The following is an 18,426-nucleotide window of genomic DNA, read 5'->3' as shown; positions in this document are numbered from 1 at the left end:
GATGGCTTAGCGGTTAAGGAGCATGCCTGTGAAACATAAGGATCCATGTTCCACTCTCAGATCCCACGTAAGCCACATGCACAAGGTGACACAGGCGTGCAAGGTCGCACATGCACACAAGGTGGCGCACGCATCTGGAATTTGGTTACAGTGGCTGGGGGCCCTGGCACTCCAATTCCCTTTCTCTCTTTCTCTCTAGCATAAAAAAGGGCAGTCTGCTGGGCTTGCCTCAAAAAAAAGTAGTGGAAGAAAAGTTTATTTTAGCTCCCAGTTCAAGGCTACCATCTATCATAGAGAAGGAGGCATGGCGGCAGGAATGCATGTAAGGTGGCTGGACACATTGTGTCTGTAATAGGAAGCAGAGAGATGAATGCTGGTGCTCAGCTCACCATCTCTTTTTGATTCACTCTGGGCCCCCAGCTTATGGGATGGTGGTGCCCAACTTCAGGATAACTAAGTCTTCCCTGCACAGTTCAAACTGTCAGGAAACACTCTCATAGACACACTCAGAGGGCTGTTTCAGTAATTCTAAGTCCAGTCAGTAAGTTGATAATGAAGATTAACCATCACAGGTACTGATTAAAAATAATCTTATGATTTAGAACTTTAAACAACTTTAAACCTTTCTTCCTCTGAAACCACCAATTAGAAACTATTCAATTTAGTAGATATTTATTGAATGCCTAAGTATTGGTCACTGTTTTAGGAGGATGGAGTAGATTGGTAAATAAAACAGAGAAATCCCTTTCTTTATGGTATACTAAAAGGTAGTAGGAAACAAAATAAGAAAGACTGGAGGTGCTCACAGTAGAAGAGGTATGTAATTTTTTTTTTTTTTTTTTGGAGGGGGAGGACTGTGAATTGAACCCTGGGCATTGTATATGATAGATAAGCATGTCACCATTTGGCTATATCCCCAGGTGAAGCAGTTTATCATTGTGGATAGAGTAGCTACCATCGCTTCATTGAGGAGATGGTTTATTAATGAAGACTTGAAAGAAGTGACAAAGATTTGGCCAAATAGATCTCTTAGATTTGGGGAGGAAGGAAAATTTTCTAGGGACAGCCAGTGCAAATGTTCTGAGGCAGAAGTGTGCTCGTTATGTTCAAGGAACTGCCAACGTCCAGGATATATGAAACAAAGAGTGAGGGAGAGAAGGGGCGACAGAAAAGTCAGGAGTGTAACTGCAGACTGGAATTTGAAGGCTTGAAGGCCATTTTAAGAATTTAGGCTTTTTGCCCTACACACAAAGGGAAGCTGTTATTTGGTTGTCAGGTGAAAGATTAAGACTGTTCACTAGCATGTAAAAACAAATGGATTACTCTGTCATTTGATTTGAGAATAGATGATAGGAAGCCATTGTTAACCCAAGATGGAGTGAAAGGTGTCACCTAAGAGGGTATTGCTGGTGGAAACTGTGGTGAAGTTGTTGAAGGTTTTAAGTTCCAACGAGGAAAGAAAAATGAGAGATGGGGCAGGGGTTCGTTCTAGGCGACTGGAAGGTTGGGCTCACTGCCCTGTGGGATGAGGAAGATGGTAGACAGAGCAGATTTACGGGCAGGATAAGAGCTGTGGTTTCAGACATGGGATGTTCACAGTGTCCATTAAACAGTTATGACAAAGGGGGAAGACAGAATGGGTGTCAGAGAGGACAGGTCAGGCGAACGCTGTGACATTCAGAAAAGTACCATCCCAAGCCTCGGATCTTATACTTCCAATGTGCTGATAATTGTTCCTCTCAATATTGTCCTGGAGGATGGAGAGCAGAGGGTTAAATAACAATGTGTTGTGAAAGTCAAATGAGCCACACAGATGCAACACTGGTTTGTACATCTCCAAAAAGTCCAGAGAATGAGTCTAAACCCCATTCACAGACTCTCCTTGTCAACATGAAATGAAGACTTCTTCCACTCTGGGCCTCAGTTTCCCCACCTCTAAAATGAGACAGTTGGCATGAAGACTCTCTCAGGTCTTTGCTGGAGAGTCTCATGACCACAGAGGCACTCTGCTTTTCAGCTGACCAGTGCGTCATCCTCAGAACTTGCACACATATGTGAATTCTACACCCACACCCACACCCACATGTATGCAGTCTGTCCCAGCTCTGAGGCTTGTCACTTGTTTTCCCCGAGCATGTGAGAGACTACCTCTGGCCAGACCCTTTGGGGCTTCAGGCACCCACATCTTTGTGTTCTTGGCTTTCCTCTCTGGGAGGTCCTGGTTCTCCCTAGTGGTCATATCAAGCAGGGAGAGCAGTCCAGGCAACCACCAGTAACCCATGATAGCCACAACCATTGCTGAGGGAAGGAATTTACCATCTGTTTGCAGTAGCCCCGGGGAAGAGAAAAGGTCAGTGTCTCAAGTCTATAAAACCACTTCAGTTACACCGAATGGTGCTGGGTCAGGAGAAATCATTCTTTCTTGTGTTATAAGACCCGAGTTCTTGGGTCTTCCTTATACCCACTCCTGGCAGCCTGCACCTTTCACCGCCTTGTCACCATCAAGTGTGACACCTGCACAGCCTTTTGTGGAGTACCTCCTTCAAGCTAGTTGATTTCCTCACAAACCCCATTATGCTTCTGTGTTTCAATTTTGCAATGAGTTCAATGTTTGCTTTCTGTTCTCTTATAAACAGTCTTTGGTGTTAACCTGGACTATCTACTAGTTTTATTTTTTGTAACTGTCTATATATTAGTAGGATTTCTGGGAAGTAGCCTGTTTTTCTTTTCAGACTATTAAACTTACTCTTTTCTTAAATACTACTTGACCTGAACTACTATAAAGTATAGTAGTATACTTTATTGTCAGTTTTGTTTTTCCTCAATTTACTCCCCTGCATCACTCCTGACCATCCATTTATCATAGAATTTACTGCACTATATCAAAATGGCCTGGCTTTCCTACCCAACACTAAGGCAGGAACTGAGCATGAGCTGTTGCTGTGAATACAGAAGCTACTTCAGGTGCAGAAACTCAGTGGGGACTTAGGGACTATTTATGCAATGAATGAATCAGTTCAGGAATTAATAACTATATTAAAGAAAGGGTAGTTGTGAATTGAGATGAATTCTCCTGCTCAGGAAACTATATGAGTGTGTTAGTGTCTCTGTTCCTCTAAACCATACTCCACCACATACAACACAGAGATTTTTAGAAGATGGGTCATTTTCCTGACCCAGATGACTCCTAGGGCAGAATTCTCCAGAGAAGATCAGAGCATAGCTTCAAATTGGTTAAGGCAGGCTGAGCCACAGGGGATCCAAACCATAGGATCATCTGGCCCTTGGGAAACTGAGAAAGAAAGACCAATGGGAGTATGATTGTGTGTGTGTGTGTGTGTGCGTGCGCACGCATGTGTGTTTGTGTGTGTATGCACAGGTACATGTGTGAGTGTGAGGAGTGTGAGTGTGGATGCATATGCACATATATGTGTGTGGAGGCTGGAGGACAACCTTGGTTGTTGTTCCTCAGGCATCATCCCCCTTTCTTGAGACAAAATCTTTCATTGACTTGGAATTTACCCTTTAAACCAGGCTTACTGTCTGGCAAGCTGCAGGGATCTACCAATGCCCACCTCCCAAGTTCCGGGATTATAAGTGCATGCCACCAGGATTAACATTTTTTTCAACTTGGGTTCTGAGGAACAAACTCAGGTCCTTATCCAAGCATTTTACCAACTGAGCTGTCTCTCCAACAGTGAGATATTCTTAAAACTCCCAGAGTGAGAGTAAATGACTTCCTCAGCTATACTTCTGGTCAGTTAGTAGATATTACTGAACACTGGGTGAAAGACAGCACTGTGTTGCAAGTCCTGGGTGAGCAGGACCCCCTTTCTTTTTATTCTGGTAAAAACATGAGCTGCCAGGACTGACTCTCAAGAGTGGAGTACAGTCAACTTTGAGATTACAGAGAGTGGGCTATATAGAGCTCTTCAGTTGGGGCAAGCTTAGGAAGGGAAACAGAACCCCTTTGCTCTTTATATTAGCCATTTCACATAGCTAGGGTATGAGGCCAGGAGTGACCAGGTGGGAGATAAGGAGGCAGGAAACCTAGACCTGGGGGATTGTTAGGCAAGGAAGGGATAATGACTGGGTTGTACAGGGCCTCTCTTCCTACTTCAGCCATTCCCAGTTTGCCCAAAGGACCAGGTGCTTAGTACATCCCAAACTTCCTGGGTGTCTCCATGCACATGTTGCCCGTCTGAGTCCAGAGCCAGATCTGGTTCTGTTTCAGCCCTGGGCCAGATGCCCCCTACCCCTTACTTCTCCTAGATGTACGTCAAGGTGCACCACTGACATGCAGCAACCTTCCTGGGCACTGTGCCTGCCCCTGCGTCTGCCTGTGGATCAGCAGTCACCTGGGCTACTGCTACCCCTGTGGCTTTCTTCCTTTTCTCTAGCCGTGGTAACTTGCTGGGACATGCTCTGTGATGATCCCTCTCAAAGGCCACACTGTCTCTTTTTAAGGAGGCCACCTTTGGTGGGTGTGTAAATCCACTTTTCTGCTTGTCAATGTGACATTTTCTTGATGCCCAAAGTTACTAAGTGGTATCTTAGGGTGCCCATTTTTTTAAGCAAAGTGGAGTAGGCCGGGAAATGTCAATAGTGGTAATGTACCATTATGTCCCCAGTATCCTTTCGATTGAACACATGATAGAAACTTTATGCAATGGCATAGCTCTTTGCAGAGAATTACCAGTTAAGGAACCAGCTCAGACTCATGGATTTTTAACTAAAACCTGACTATCTTAGATAAAATACAGGTTGCCATCGCCCTTTGGCTGACTGGGAAATGTCAGAGCTCAGCCCGCAATGCTGTGGAGGGCTCCACAGCCTCCAGCCCACATCTGCAGGCTTGGGACTTGCTTCTTCAATTGTATATCCCAAACTGTCCTCAGTTAGAGAGTTGGAAGGCATCTGTCCTGGCACTGAAGCCAGTAAGCTGGTAATGAAGCTGTGTCCACCCCCTGTGCAGGAGGACCTGCTGTGATAGTGATGTATGGCATAAAGTTTTGTATTAGAGGGATCAAAGGAGAGAGGTAGGAAAGGAGAGTGTGGGGAGGATGAGAGAAGGAAGGGCCAGTCTGACAGTCACACTTGCATGAAGGCATAGTCACCTGTAAAATATCCCCTAACTCTAAACCCAGGCTAGAGACTAGCATTTCTCCCAGAATGCAAGACTAACAGATATTAGGTCATTCTTACCATAGTGCTGTGTTATGCCCTCTCTTTATTGCTGAGTGAGAGCCCACCTGAGTCCTGAAACCCTTTACCCGTCCTACTGGGGAAGAATATTATATCATTGGTAGGAGGACTGGGAAAGCCCATATTCAACACAATGAAGAGTCCCCTTGCAGCCAGGGTACTGCTCTGAAAATGTGGTTACAGCTAGCGTCATTCCTAAGACCTTCCCAACCTTGGGTTCCTTTTAGCCACTCTTCCCCAGTGGCCTTTTTTTTCTCCTATTTCCAAAATCTATCTTGTGTGCCTACTAAATCTTGCTTTTAGCTCCAGTGGTATTAGTTGGTTGTTAATTAAAGAATTTTCTTCATTTTGGCAAATGTTGAGCAAAGCCAAATGTGACAGTAAATAAACAAAGAGAAGAGAGTCAGCCCTCATGGAGAAGAGCAGAAAGAGGAAAGAGGAGGGAGAGAGGGTTGGGGGCTGTAGGGAGGGGAACCATGAGAGAGAGAATAACTTTGCAGTGGTGTCAAGATGACTTTACCTTTGAGAATTAGTTCTGTGTGTTGTTCAAGTGCCGTTTTCACAGTGGTTTTGTGGAAATTCAGAGTTGCGCAGTGAGAATGAACAATACTTCTGGCTGGCTATTAAACTGATTAGAAGTTGAGAAATTACAAAGTTAGTTAATGATAACAATGGTGAATATTATTAGGACAGGACATGGGAAAGTATAAGCAGAACCTCGTCTGGTGTCCAAGGGACTTGCGAATAAGATACAATGTTTCTGGAGGCTCCCGTGGTTGGTCTTTTCTAGTACCTACGGGCTGTCATATTCCGTGGATGTGGGGCTTTGGCGTGTGTTCACCTCCTCTTCTTCCCTTCTCCTCTCTGGCTTTTCGTTTCTCCTCCTTTCTCTTTCTTTTGCCTCCCCTTGACCTCCTGTCTCTTTTCTTCTCCCTCTCTGTCTCCCTCCCCTTCCCATCTCCTCTTTGCCTATTCCATTTGTCATTTTTAAAGACTCTTGTGATTACTTTGGGCTCACCCAAATAATCCAGGCTAATCTCCTCATTTCAATACCATTAATTTAATCACTTAATTAACTTAATCTTACTGTGCAGTATAAGGTAACATGTTTATGATATTCAAAAGTTCTGGGGATTAGGACAAGGAGGCGGGGTTTTTCTTTTCTTTTTCATTCCTTCCTTCCTTCCTTTGACTAATAGGACAAGTTTTTCTGCCTGTCACAGTATTTATCACAGTAATGCTCATGTTAATAACAGGCCATAAAGTACTTGAGCACCCTAGAGAAAACAGTGAAGGGCTTAAGAGATGGGCTGCTGAGTAAAGAGCATGTGCTGCACAAGCAAGAGTGTCTGAGTTCTATTCCCAGCATCCACACAAAAGTTCAGATGTGGTCCTGCATGCTTCGAACCCAAGTGCTAAGGGATGTGGAAAAATAAATTACTGGGGCTTCCTGGTTGGCCAGCTTAACAGAAAAACCAGCAGCTCCAGGTTCACTGAGAGCCTTTGTCTCAGGGCTTTCTATGGTAGAAGAGCATTAAAGGATAACAATTGGCATCTTCCTCTGGCCTCTGCATGTATGTACATGGAATGCCTGCATCTGCACACACAAGTACAACACACACACACACACACACACACACTTAGAGAGAGAAGAAAATGCTTGATGATCTATCCTTGTCACACCTGCTATCATTAAAGTGCTTAAGAACTGTTCTGAGCATGGTCTGTACTGGAGCTATGTAGATTTAAGAGAGTTTTCTATTATGCGTCACAAAATGTGTAAAAAGTGTGAACAATTATGAGCAATATAATTGCAGTGTGGTAATAGTTCACATTTGTTGTAACTGGTAGTTGAATTATGTGCATTTAGTTCTAATTGTCCACAATTCCCCAGTTTCTCTGTTAATAAACACATTGACTTTTTTTTAAGTGTCAGCATTGGCAAAAGAAAAAAAAAACCCTGGAGTGGGAAGAGCCTGGAAAGCTTGAGGTCCTAAAGACATTCTGGACCCAAAGCAGACTGATAATCTGATGAGCTGATGTATCCAAACTCTTCATTGTTTGGAGTCACTGTTTTAAGACATCTGCCACTCATTCTGAGATCTCTTTGGCGTGTGTGTGTGTGTGTGTGTGTGTGTGTGTGTGTGTGTACACACAGGTTTTATTCCTCACCTTCCACTTGGTACAAGGCAGGGTCTCTTCATTGTTAGCCACTGTGTACACCAGGCTAACCTGCCTGTGGGTGCTTGGGGATTCCCTTGTCTCTGCCTTCCATTTCACCATAGGAGCACTGGGATTTCAGACACTTGTGCTACCATATCCAGCTCTAAGTGGGTTCTGGGGACCAAAACTCAAGGACTTCATGCTTGCACAGCAAGTGCTTTTGCCCACTCAACCAGCTCCTCAGCCATGAAGAATATCTTTTGGTTCACTTTCCTACTGGAGATGATGATGTTCCTCTTTTGTGAAGATCAAGTGACCACTCATAGCAAACTGTCTCACCGTGTCATCTGAGAACAGCAGCAGGAACCCTTACCATGTCAGGCTTCAGACTGGAGGAGGCCAAACTATTCCCAACAAGGATATCTGAATGCAATGTACAAAGGAACTTTTTTTCTTTTTAATAATTATATAGTTAGCATGTAAGTGAATTTCACAGATGTCCTTTTATTTATTTATTTATTTATTTATTTATTTATTTATTTATTTATTTGAGAGTGACAGACACAGAGAGAAAGACAGATAGAGGGAGAGAGAGAGAATGGGCACGCCAGGGCTTCCAGCCACTGTAAACGAACTCCAGACACGTGCGCCCCCTTGTGCATCTGGCTAACGTGGAACATGGGGAACCGAGCCTCGAACCAGGGTCCTTAGGCTTCACAGGCAAGCGCTTAACCGCTAAGCCATCTCTCCAGCCCATGTCCATTTTTACATGTAAAGAAAGCAGCTATTTGTTAGTGATCTACAAAATCACTTGGTTTATATGGGAAATGAAAATTTTATTTTTTAAAAAATCTTAAATTAGTTCATTAGTAGAGCTTTCCAAGGACTCCAATTCATTATTCTGCTATAAGTCTTGGGCTGCCTCACCTGTGCTCGTGTACCTTAAAAGGCCACTAATGGATGTGCACACTTACACAAAGAGTCAGCTACAGTACCTGTGAGATTAACTCCATCTTCAGGTGTTCAGGTGTCTTATATGAAATGGCGTAGAGTGTACATATAGCTCACATCCATCCTCCCATATACTTTAAATCATCTTTAGATCACTTCCAATGTCTAATACAACTAAATTCTATATAAACGTTGTTGTCCCATATTATTTGAGAAAAAATTAAAAATACTTATACTTTTTTTTCAGTTCAAAAGCAGCAGCATATTTATCATGATATGTGATCCATAGTTAGTGGGATCTATGTATGTGGAATCCAAGGATACAGGGGCTGTGGATACCGAGAGCCATCTGTGTTGGGAATCTACAACCCATTCAGAAATGTGTTGCTATACATCCTAAGGCGGGTCTTGAATTGTTTGTGATTTTCAATAATTATTTTCTTTGTGCTAATACAGTTATGTACTTTTTTCTAGTGATTTTTTTAAAATTGCTGCATAGTTACCATCTTGATAATTATGTCCACAGCAAATTTTCCATATCACTGAGTTCACTATAAAAAAAATATGGGGATGGAGTAAAGAAATTGTGGGGTCTTTCATCTTGATGTAGGCAAAATTGTTTGATAACACTTGAGAAAACTAAAAATAGTAATAGAAGACCCAAGTAAGATGAAAAATAATATGAATTTCCTTGGAAAATCTTTGATGACATTTCCTGGAAATATCTCAATGTAGGAGTAAGTGGCTTATTAATTATGAGCCTCTCACCTTGGTAATTAAGCAATAAAGGCCCATCAGGCAGTGCATTTGTGGGCGATTAGAGCCGTGTTTGGTGGAGTCAGAAACTTGTAGCCGAAGATTAAGTGGTACTCACAACCTGAGAGATGCATTAATCACCTACAGCCGCCTTACCTGGTGGATTTGGTTGCTTATTTAGAATGGCATTTACACATTAAAGTGAGGAATGCCTGTGTGTGCTGAGTAAAGCTATGGAGTGAAGGGTAGCTACTCACCAAGGACAAGTAAGGTTTCCATGTATAATATCCTGACTGAGCATAGCATCTGCCCACGGGTCACCTTTGTGCTCCTGTCATGGAGGGACAGATGGGTAAAGATGTCCCAGACCCTGATGACAAACACCGGATGTCCTGCCAGGTGTAAGGACTATGTGTCCTTCCACAGGAGGCAAGGAGACCGTGTAGGGTAGCCCAACCGCACGGATTTTAGAAGGAGCCAGTCTGAATTTAAAAATTAGCTTCACTTCTTACTGTAGCATGTTGGGCAAGTTCATCATGTTGATCCCCAGATTCTTCGATAGCCCAGGAATTTTTATTTTGCATATGTCAGTTATTCCTGTGTGAGAAATCAGGCTCAAACTTATCAGTGGCATTCAGCAGTGAGCATTGATATAGCTCATATGCACTCATTCTGTTAGTCCTTTTCCCACCATTGTGATAAATACCTGAAGCTATTTAAAGAAGGAAAGATTGACTTTGGCTCATGGTTTCAGAATTTGAGTCCATGGTCATCTTGCTTCATTGTTGGGGGCCTCTGATGAGAAAGAATATCAAGGGACCAAGAGCAATGCATTTCACATCATGGTGACCAGAAAGCAGAAAGAGAAAGAATGAGAAAGAGAGAGGAAAAAGAAAGAGAAGAGAGAAATAAGAGTTGGTATAACCTTCAAAGACATAGTGACCTACATCTTCATCTTAGACCCTGCTTCCTACAAAACTGTATAAACTCCACTTCTAAAATAGAGTCACTGGCTGGGATCCAGGCCCTCAGTCCCTGAGCTAAACATTTTAGATTCAAAAAGTACATGCTCATTTACACATTTGTAGGCAGACTGGGGGAAGGATCAGCTGGCCTAGCTTAGATGGTTTTGTTGGCTCTTTTCTAGATGTAGTTCTGCGCGTCTCTGTGTGTTCTATGATTGCCACTTCTCCTCTCAGGACCAGCGAGTGATTTGGAACTTAATAATCTCACAGTAAATTAAACAGCTCAGAGGATTTAAAAAAATGCACCACACCGGGGCTCTGGGGGTGTGTCTCAAAACTGACCTCTGCCTCATTGGGTCAGCCAAAGTGACTCACTCCCACAGCCAAATCCAAAAGGCTATGCCATTCTTTTTGGTGAGAAGAGCTGGAAAGTCACTTTGCAGAGTTATCTGTGTGTAGGTGAAAATTTTAAGCCAGTGGCAAGATGTATTACATGATTCTTTTATACGACTGCAATTTTACTAGTAGACACATGCTATGGGTTACTTGCTCTGCTAGGTGCTGGGCACAGGTTTCTGAAGAAGGCACCGCTATGCAACTCGGAATCTACTGAGTATGTTGATCATAAAACCAAGCTGAGTATCTGACAGAAAGCCTCGCTTTTGGGAACAGCAGGACTTTTTGTAAAGATTCCCAGACAAGGCGAGGGTTGCATGCATGTTCTGTAACACCAAGTCTTAACTGCTGATGTGGGACTATCATATACAATTAGCCTTGCAGCATAGGGTTGTTGTGGCCTTTCCAGTTCCAAACATCTCCCCACGTTTATAGTACACCAATTATAGAATGCTCATAGTGGTCAGATATCCTGTGTCCTACGTGATCTTACACTGGGGTTCTTAGTCTGACCTTGTCGTCATGCTCTTTCCCTTCTCTGGAATCAAATTATATGAGTTGATACACTTGGAGATAAGGGAGTCCTGCAAGAAGAAAGAGACGGGGGCATCTTGAATCGGAGGATAGGAGAGATCTCTTAACGGTTAACTGCCTTTGTGGGGAAACTCTGTAGAGCCTTGATCCCAGATCATGTTCACACAGGGCCAGGTTGGGTCAGTTGCTTTCTCATTGCTGAAACAAAATGCCCAACCTGAAACAGCTCACAGAAGGAAAAGGATATATTTTGCTTACTGGTCCAGAGGGTAGAGCCCATCATGGTGGGATGATGTGTCGAGCCTGATTAGGAAGACTGTGACTGTGTCACATCATCATACCAAAAGGGAGGAAGGAGAGAGAGGAAGAGGGAGAATAGCATGTGGCTTTAATACAAGACCCATCCCCAAATGGCACACTTCCTCTAGCAAAGCCCTACCTGCTAAACATTCCAGAACCTTCCAGAACAGGACCACCAACTGGAGATTAAATAGTCAAACACATGAGCCTACCTGGGGGTGGGGGTTAGAATTTTATAATCAAAGCACCAGAAGTCTCAAGGAACTTTCTGCTAAAGAGCTATCTGCTTTTTTTTTTTTTTTTTTTTTTTTTTCCTCCAGCCTAGAGTCCAGCCAAAACAGTCAGGCCAGAGTGCCCTGAGGGTCCATTATATGCTCTGCACCAGATGTCATGTAGTTTGTGATGAAAGGAAGTCTTGAACATATCTAGTCTCATAGGAAACTAATTCCCCTTACTGTTGCTTGGCACAACTGGGGCTCAAATTTCCCTTTTTGCACTCAGATGATAGGAAAGTCTCCTCCTAAGGCTGCTGTAAGAGTTCAAGGAGCTATGCTATGCAAAGTGCTTAACACAGTACTGGCATGCAGTAAGAACTGAAATATTACTTCCTCCCCGAGGATGCCAAGAAACTTGAAGCTTCCTGGCTTAGCAGCTCTAACAGCTCTCTGTAGGCCTGGGGGCTGAGCACTTATGACCCTCTGCCCCACTTCCAACAACTGGACTTCAGTTTATGGCAGTTTGTTTGAGTTCTGGCATTCAGCTTTTATTTGAGAGCCAACCCAGAGGGGCATGGAAGAAATTGGATTTATTTTTTATGACAGTTCTTAGTGGAGCCTGGCAGTCAATCATCTGTCAGGATGCTGTTTGGAAAAGCAGCAGGTTATAGGTGGACTTGGGAGACCCAGCTCCACTTACTAAGTGAGCGGTGGTAAACACATCAGTTATTCTCTTGGCTCCTCAATCCTCTCAACCTGTAAAATGGAGGATAATAATTCCAACCTTGGAAGGGGTTCTTCTGGGTTTCAGTGAGATTGCAGGAGCAAATACCCACAGCACCCGTTTTCATGACGTCCAGTAGGCACTCAGTGGGCGAAAGCTCTCACCTTTCCTGTTGTGGGGTGTTGGGTGGAAGGCATTAAATTGATCATGTAAGCCAATTTTTATGCGTCAATACTAAGACAGTCACAGTCATGAGCCTGAGTACCATACATCAATGTAGACATTGTAGGCCACAAAAAAGAAAGAAAGAAAGAAAGAAAGAAAGAAAGAAAGAGAAAAAGATATAGATAGATATATCTATATCTATATCTGTATCTATCTATCTATCTATCTATCTATCTATCTATCTATCTATATCTCACAACTGGAAAGCTGGACTTGGTGTTCAATAAATACTTTGCAAGTGATTAACCATCACCCGCCCCATGCGCAGCACTTCAGAGCGAATGAAGCACCTTTGCTGTGGTTGGTGCAGTGACTATTCACTACAGGAAGAGAAGATTGAAACTACCTCACTGGACAAAACACTTCTAAGCTGCGGAGACAAGACTTCCAACTCAGAGAAAGATGTTGGCTTCTCTTGAATGTGATGGAAGAAAGTGTTCTGCAGTGGAGGGCATTTTGCTCCCCACACATCACACTAAGCCTCATAGAGGAGGCAGTGTTGCTGGGTTCTCAAATGGGACTAGGGTCTTGCTTTTTTTGATTCTGAGACCTAGTCTTCTATGTCTCCCAACTGACAGTCCTCCTGCCTCAGCATTCCAAGTGCTGGCAGCGAGCAGGAGCTTTGTGGGTGAAGAGGATCACGTGTGTTGGGTCAGGTTAGGTTGTGGTAACAACAAAGTCACACAGTAGCTCAACATAGTTGCAGTTTGTTTGTTTATCCATTTATTATTCAAAACTTAAAATATCTTAATATATTTATTTGGCATGTGTATATGCATGTATGTGGGTGCACGTGTGATGGTCAGAGAACAAGCGTATAGTGTCTGTGTTCCAATTTCTGTGAGACAAGACTTCTTGCCACAGCAAAGGAATATGGACAGGAATACAGGGAGGCACTTTAAATTCTCTTGGCTCTGCCTTCCATTGTAGGCACATTGGTATCACAGAGGCATAGTTACATGCCCTACCCTGCATCTTGCTCTACACAGGGTGCTGGTGAATTCAACCTGGGGCCCACCAGCCTTCGTAAGCAACTGCAGAGTCATATCCTCAGCCCCTTAACTTTTAATTTTAATTTTGGAAAATTTCAAATTTATTTTTAAAAAGCCACAGAGATAGTATGGAAAGTTTTCATTTTCTTATCTAGTTTTATCCAGTGTTGACATATGTTGGCTACTACGGACTAAACTCTAGATTTTAATTTGGATTTTTAGTTTTATTTAAAATGGGTTTACCTTTTTATTCCCCCCTTCCAGGATTGAATCTAAGAAACCACACTGCATTTAATGAAGGTAGATGTTTTGCTCACTCTGTGTGTATAGCAGTGTTCTGCTTGGTCACCCAGACTTCCACGGGGAGAGGAGGGAGTAGAGGTCCTAACCTCCTGCCAGGCTCACACCATCTCAGCTGTTACTTCTGTTCCTATTTCACTGTAGAAATCTCTTGGAGTTGTGCGCTTTCCACACAATTTTGCTCTGAACTTCAAACTTCTATAAAACCTAAAATCTATTCAAGAAAAGAAACCTTGCCTTGAAACCATACACAGCTAAAAAAAAAAAAAAAAAAAAAAAAAAAAAAAGATGGTGGAAAATAGATTCTCTAGCTGTGAAGTTGCTTCTAGCTTCAGGTGTATGCTACAGGAGAAGGGAATGAATAAAAGAGAAAATGCAGTCTGTGTTACAGGGAGGATGAGGGAGTGTATTTGAAGTGGAGGAAATTGTATTAGTAAAGGCCAAGATGGAGGGCGGAGGCTCACATGGCCATTTTGTAGGCAGAAAGGTTCCAGGCTCCAGCCAGGTAGCATAGCTGTTAGATGGAGCTACGCAGATGCAATTGCAGGGCTGCGCAATTCCCCAAGCCAACCTGTGCTCTTTTCCCTGACTCCAAAGTCTTTAAATCAGCAGCCGAAGATGTTTATGATGGACATGGCACAGAGCTGTGTTTCCATCCCATACATTTCTTTATATCAGTTTCTTTTCTTATTGCTGTGACAAAATACCTGTCACAACCAACTTAAGGGGGGAAGGTTTCATTTTGGCTCACAGTTTCAGAGAGTCTTCAGTCCATCATGGTGGGAAGGCATTGCAGCAAATGTATAAGCCCCTTACATGGTGCTGAAATAAAGAGTAAATAGCCTACAAAGGCCTTGTGTCCTAAAGGCTTCACCCTCCCTCACCTATGACACCATAGGGGACCGAGTATTTAAACACATGAGCACTAGGGAGGTTTTCAAAACTTAATCTATGACAAAAGGTGTTTTTATTGCTTAGTTGAGAAGGTGTTTCCCCATTTCCTAATTCTCCTCAAAATGAGCAACTGATTAAAATGGATATAAGAGAAACTTCCAGGGCCCAGCTTGATTTGCTTTTTTTTTTTTTTTTTTAATTTACCGGGCTTAGAGCTATTCCCATGCCCAGGGCTCCATCACAGCTGGCTAAGATGGGGACCAAGTCTGCCTGTCATCTCTTGTGTGATGCTGGTGTCTGTTTATTTCTGGCTGGATGGAATATAATTGCTCCCCAAGCTGACAGTGACAAATGGTGGTGTGGGGAAAGTATTCCTCTGAGTGATCAGATGGTCTCATGCACCTCAGCTGAAAGAAACAGGCCCTGTCAGAAATCAACAGGGGGTTTGTTTCTGGGCTTGAGGCCTTACAGGCTCCCGGAGAGTTCCAGACAGTGGGCTCTGAGCTTCCTCGGGATCTGGCGAGTCTTTTGGGATGTGAGGATATGATGAGTGATATGCCAGGACTCCCTCCTCTCAGGGACAGTAGTCTCCCCCTTCCTGCCGTTGTGATGTTCACAGTTTCAGCTACCTGTGATCGACCAAGGATATAAAATATTAAGTGGAAAATTCTACAAATGAACTCTCCCTAAATTTTAAGCTGTTCTGAGGAGTGGGGTGAAATCTTACATCCTGTCTCTTGTGTCTGGGATATGAAGCATCCCTTTGTCCAGAATATCCACACTATGTATGATACTTTGCTGCAATCACTTAGTGACTGTGTGGTTAACAGATTGATTACCATGTACGCAGTACTTCAGTGTTTACCTGACTCCTGTGTTACTTAGCAATCACTCCAGAGAATAGTGTTGCTATAGAACAATGTATAACAGCATAAAATTATCACTGTTTTGTTGGTTGTTATTTATTACTGCTAATATATCATCTAACTTGTAAATTAAAGATATATATGTATATGTGTGTGTGTGTGTGTGTGTGTGTGTGTGTGTGTACTTAAATCATAGCTCATATTTATTTGTACACCATAGTGTATATATATATATATATATATATATATATATATATATATATATATATATAGACTGTAACCAATAATAACCTATATGTGGTTTTGCATTATAATTGTTTTCATGTACCCACAAGATCTCTCCAGTGGATGTGTGTGTTCTGTATCAGTTAGACAAAGCCATGGCACCAAGGACCCAGAACATCCACAACACTAGTTACAACTTGATACACAGTAAGAACTATGTCTAATTCTCCTGAACGGCCATCAAAGTAGAAATAGCTTTATTACACTTTTCTTTTATTATTTAAAAAGGAATGCGGGTCCTATGGGGAAAATTTACATAATGTAGAAGAGTGAAAGGAGAAAGCAAAGTCAATTCTAAATGCTTTCAGCCAGACTAACCCATGTAGGATTTTGTTTGGTCCTAACAGCCACCGAAGTAGGCAGGCTGCATCTCTCAGGCCTCTTACATTTAGGGATGGGCAGATGACCAAGTTTCTGGCAGCAGTGTGTGGTTAGAAATTAGACACTTCCTCCTCTGGCCCTTCAAATACCCCACACTATTATTTCCACCTTTGATGTCCACCAACTTGTGACCCAGCTGAGGACTTCAAGACCTTTGAGGACAGTAAAGGAGCTGAAGAAAGGAGACTTGGTTCTTCAGTGTCCAAGTAAGGTAGAATCTTCTTAAAGACCCATGTTGGAGCATATCAGAACAAGGATGGGAAATATTTCTTGTGCATTGTCTCTGAGGTTACAGATTTTAGCCAATCCTGAATATAACATTTTCTGTACTCTTGCTAGGGTGTGTGTGTATACATACACATGATACATACATATATACATATATATGCATGTGTAAGTAAACCATAGCCCATGTAGTGTGTGTATACCTATAATAACCTATATGTGGTTTTGCATTATAATTGCTTTCATATACCCACAACACCTCTCCAGTGCATAAGGGTGTCTGCTGTATCATGTGGATGCCCTGGCATGTGTATGTATACATGCATATGTATGTGCACACACCCCAGCAAGAGTATACAGACACATGATATAAAATCATAATAGAGCCATATTGTGAAACTATTTATTATAACCTACTTTAGTCTCTGAAAAAGATATGGACTCTGTCCATGATATATATTTCTACAATTACTTTAATACCTACATTTTATTCCACCATATGTGTGCACCACAATTTGTTTAACTGATCTCTTACTTATGGACATTTAGAATACTTCCTATTTAAAAAAAAATTATAAGCCCCTTTGAGACAAACAGACGGGTATACTTTGTGCCATTTATTACTTTTAGGACTCTGTTGTGGTTTCAATTGAATGTCCAAAAGTCTATGTGTGGTGAATGCTGGTTCCCCATCTGGTGGCAATTTGGGAATTTGAGCCTCCTGGAGGTAGTGTATTACTAGGGGTGGTTTTATGGGCTTTATAGCCAGATCCTCCTTGCCAGCATTTGGCACACTCTCCTGCTGCTGTAGTCTACCTGATGTTGGCCAGGAGGTGATGTCCAGCCTCTGCTCATGCCGTCATTTTCTCCTGCCATCATTGAGCTTCCCCTTGAGTCTATAAGCCAAAATAATCCCTTTCCTCCCTTAAACTGCTTTTGGCTGAGTGCTTTGTGTCATCAACCTGAAGCTAACTACAGCAGACACATTCCTAGAAATTGAGTTACGTGATCACATTTCAATGGTGTTTATTCATCAAGGGAATGTCTACTTGGGGAGGAAAAAAAGTATCAGTGTAAAACCATTTCAGAAGCCTCCGAAAGATCTAACTTTCCAAAACTTTCAACTGTCTCAATATAGTCTGATAACTGTAAAACAATAGCTTATTTTAAGAATGTTCTTTGTTAATTAATACTTTTAGCTTAGCACCCTCTCCATATTTATTGATCCTTAATATTACTAGTGGCCTTATCTGCTTGTATTTTTAAGACTTTTTATTATTTATTATTTATTTGTTTGAAGGAGAGAACGAGGCAGATAGAGAGAGAGAAAGAATGGATGCACCAGGGCCTCCAGCCACTGCAGACAAACTCCAGACACATGTATTACCTCATGCCTCTGGCTTATATGGGTCCTGGGGAATGTAACCTGGGTCCTTTAGCTTTGAGGGCAAGTGTTTTAACTGCTAAGCCATCTCTCCAGCCCTACTTGGGGGTTTTTATGCTTCTTATTATTCTGTAAGAGACCTTGCATGTTAAAAGTAATATTTGCGAGTATGTTTTATTTCTGCCTTAGCATACTTATGTTTTGCACATTCCTTTTATGTAGAGCAGACCTCAATTTTTATTTTATTCTTTCTTCTTTACTTTTCATAGCATTGTACTTTTATGGAACCAACACCGAAATATGAATGTACTTGCAGATTTTTTAAAACCATATTTACTATTTTATTTTTTATTCTGCTTTTAAGTTCTTAATCCTTCTAGAGTGAATTTCCACATAAAGGTGATTTAATAATCTTAAATATTATTATCCTTAATATATGTTAAAGTCCAGAAAAGGAGAAACAAGAAAAAAAAAAAAAAACATATCCAGAGCCCTAAAAGAAGTTTAGGATGGCTGGTCTACAGCCCTGGAAAAGGCTATCTAACATCACGTAGTTGGTTATAACCGGGTGGTGAGGGTAATAGGCACAGTGCATAGCATGCTGGGTCTCAGGGGCCTGGGAGACATTAAAATGTGCTTATGGGGGACTCAGGTACAGGATAAAT

General features: G+C 42.2%; 1 protein-coding gene across 5 annotated transcripts in view; it reads left to right on the top strand.

Annotated features, from left to right (window-relative positions):
• The window catches only part of Ptprt (protein tyrosine phosphatase receptor type T), a 1,232,244-nt gene that overhangs the window by 707,752 nt on the left and 506,066 nt on the right, over positions 1-18,426 (top strand). The window lies entirely within an intron of this gene.

Source organism: Jaculus jaculus, chromosome 8 (genome assembly GCF_020740685.1).
Source record: "Jaculus jaculus isolate mJacJac1 chromosome 8, mJacJac1.mat.Y.cur, whole genome shotgun sequence".
Taxonomy (NCBI): Eukaryota; Metazoa; Chordata; class Mammalia; order Rodentia; family Dipodidae; genus Jaculus; species Jaculus jaculus.
Note: the sequence above shows the minus strand (reverse complement) of the source record. Positions and strands in the feature narration are given on the sequence as shown.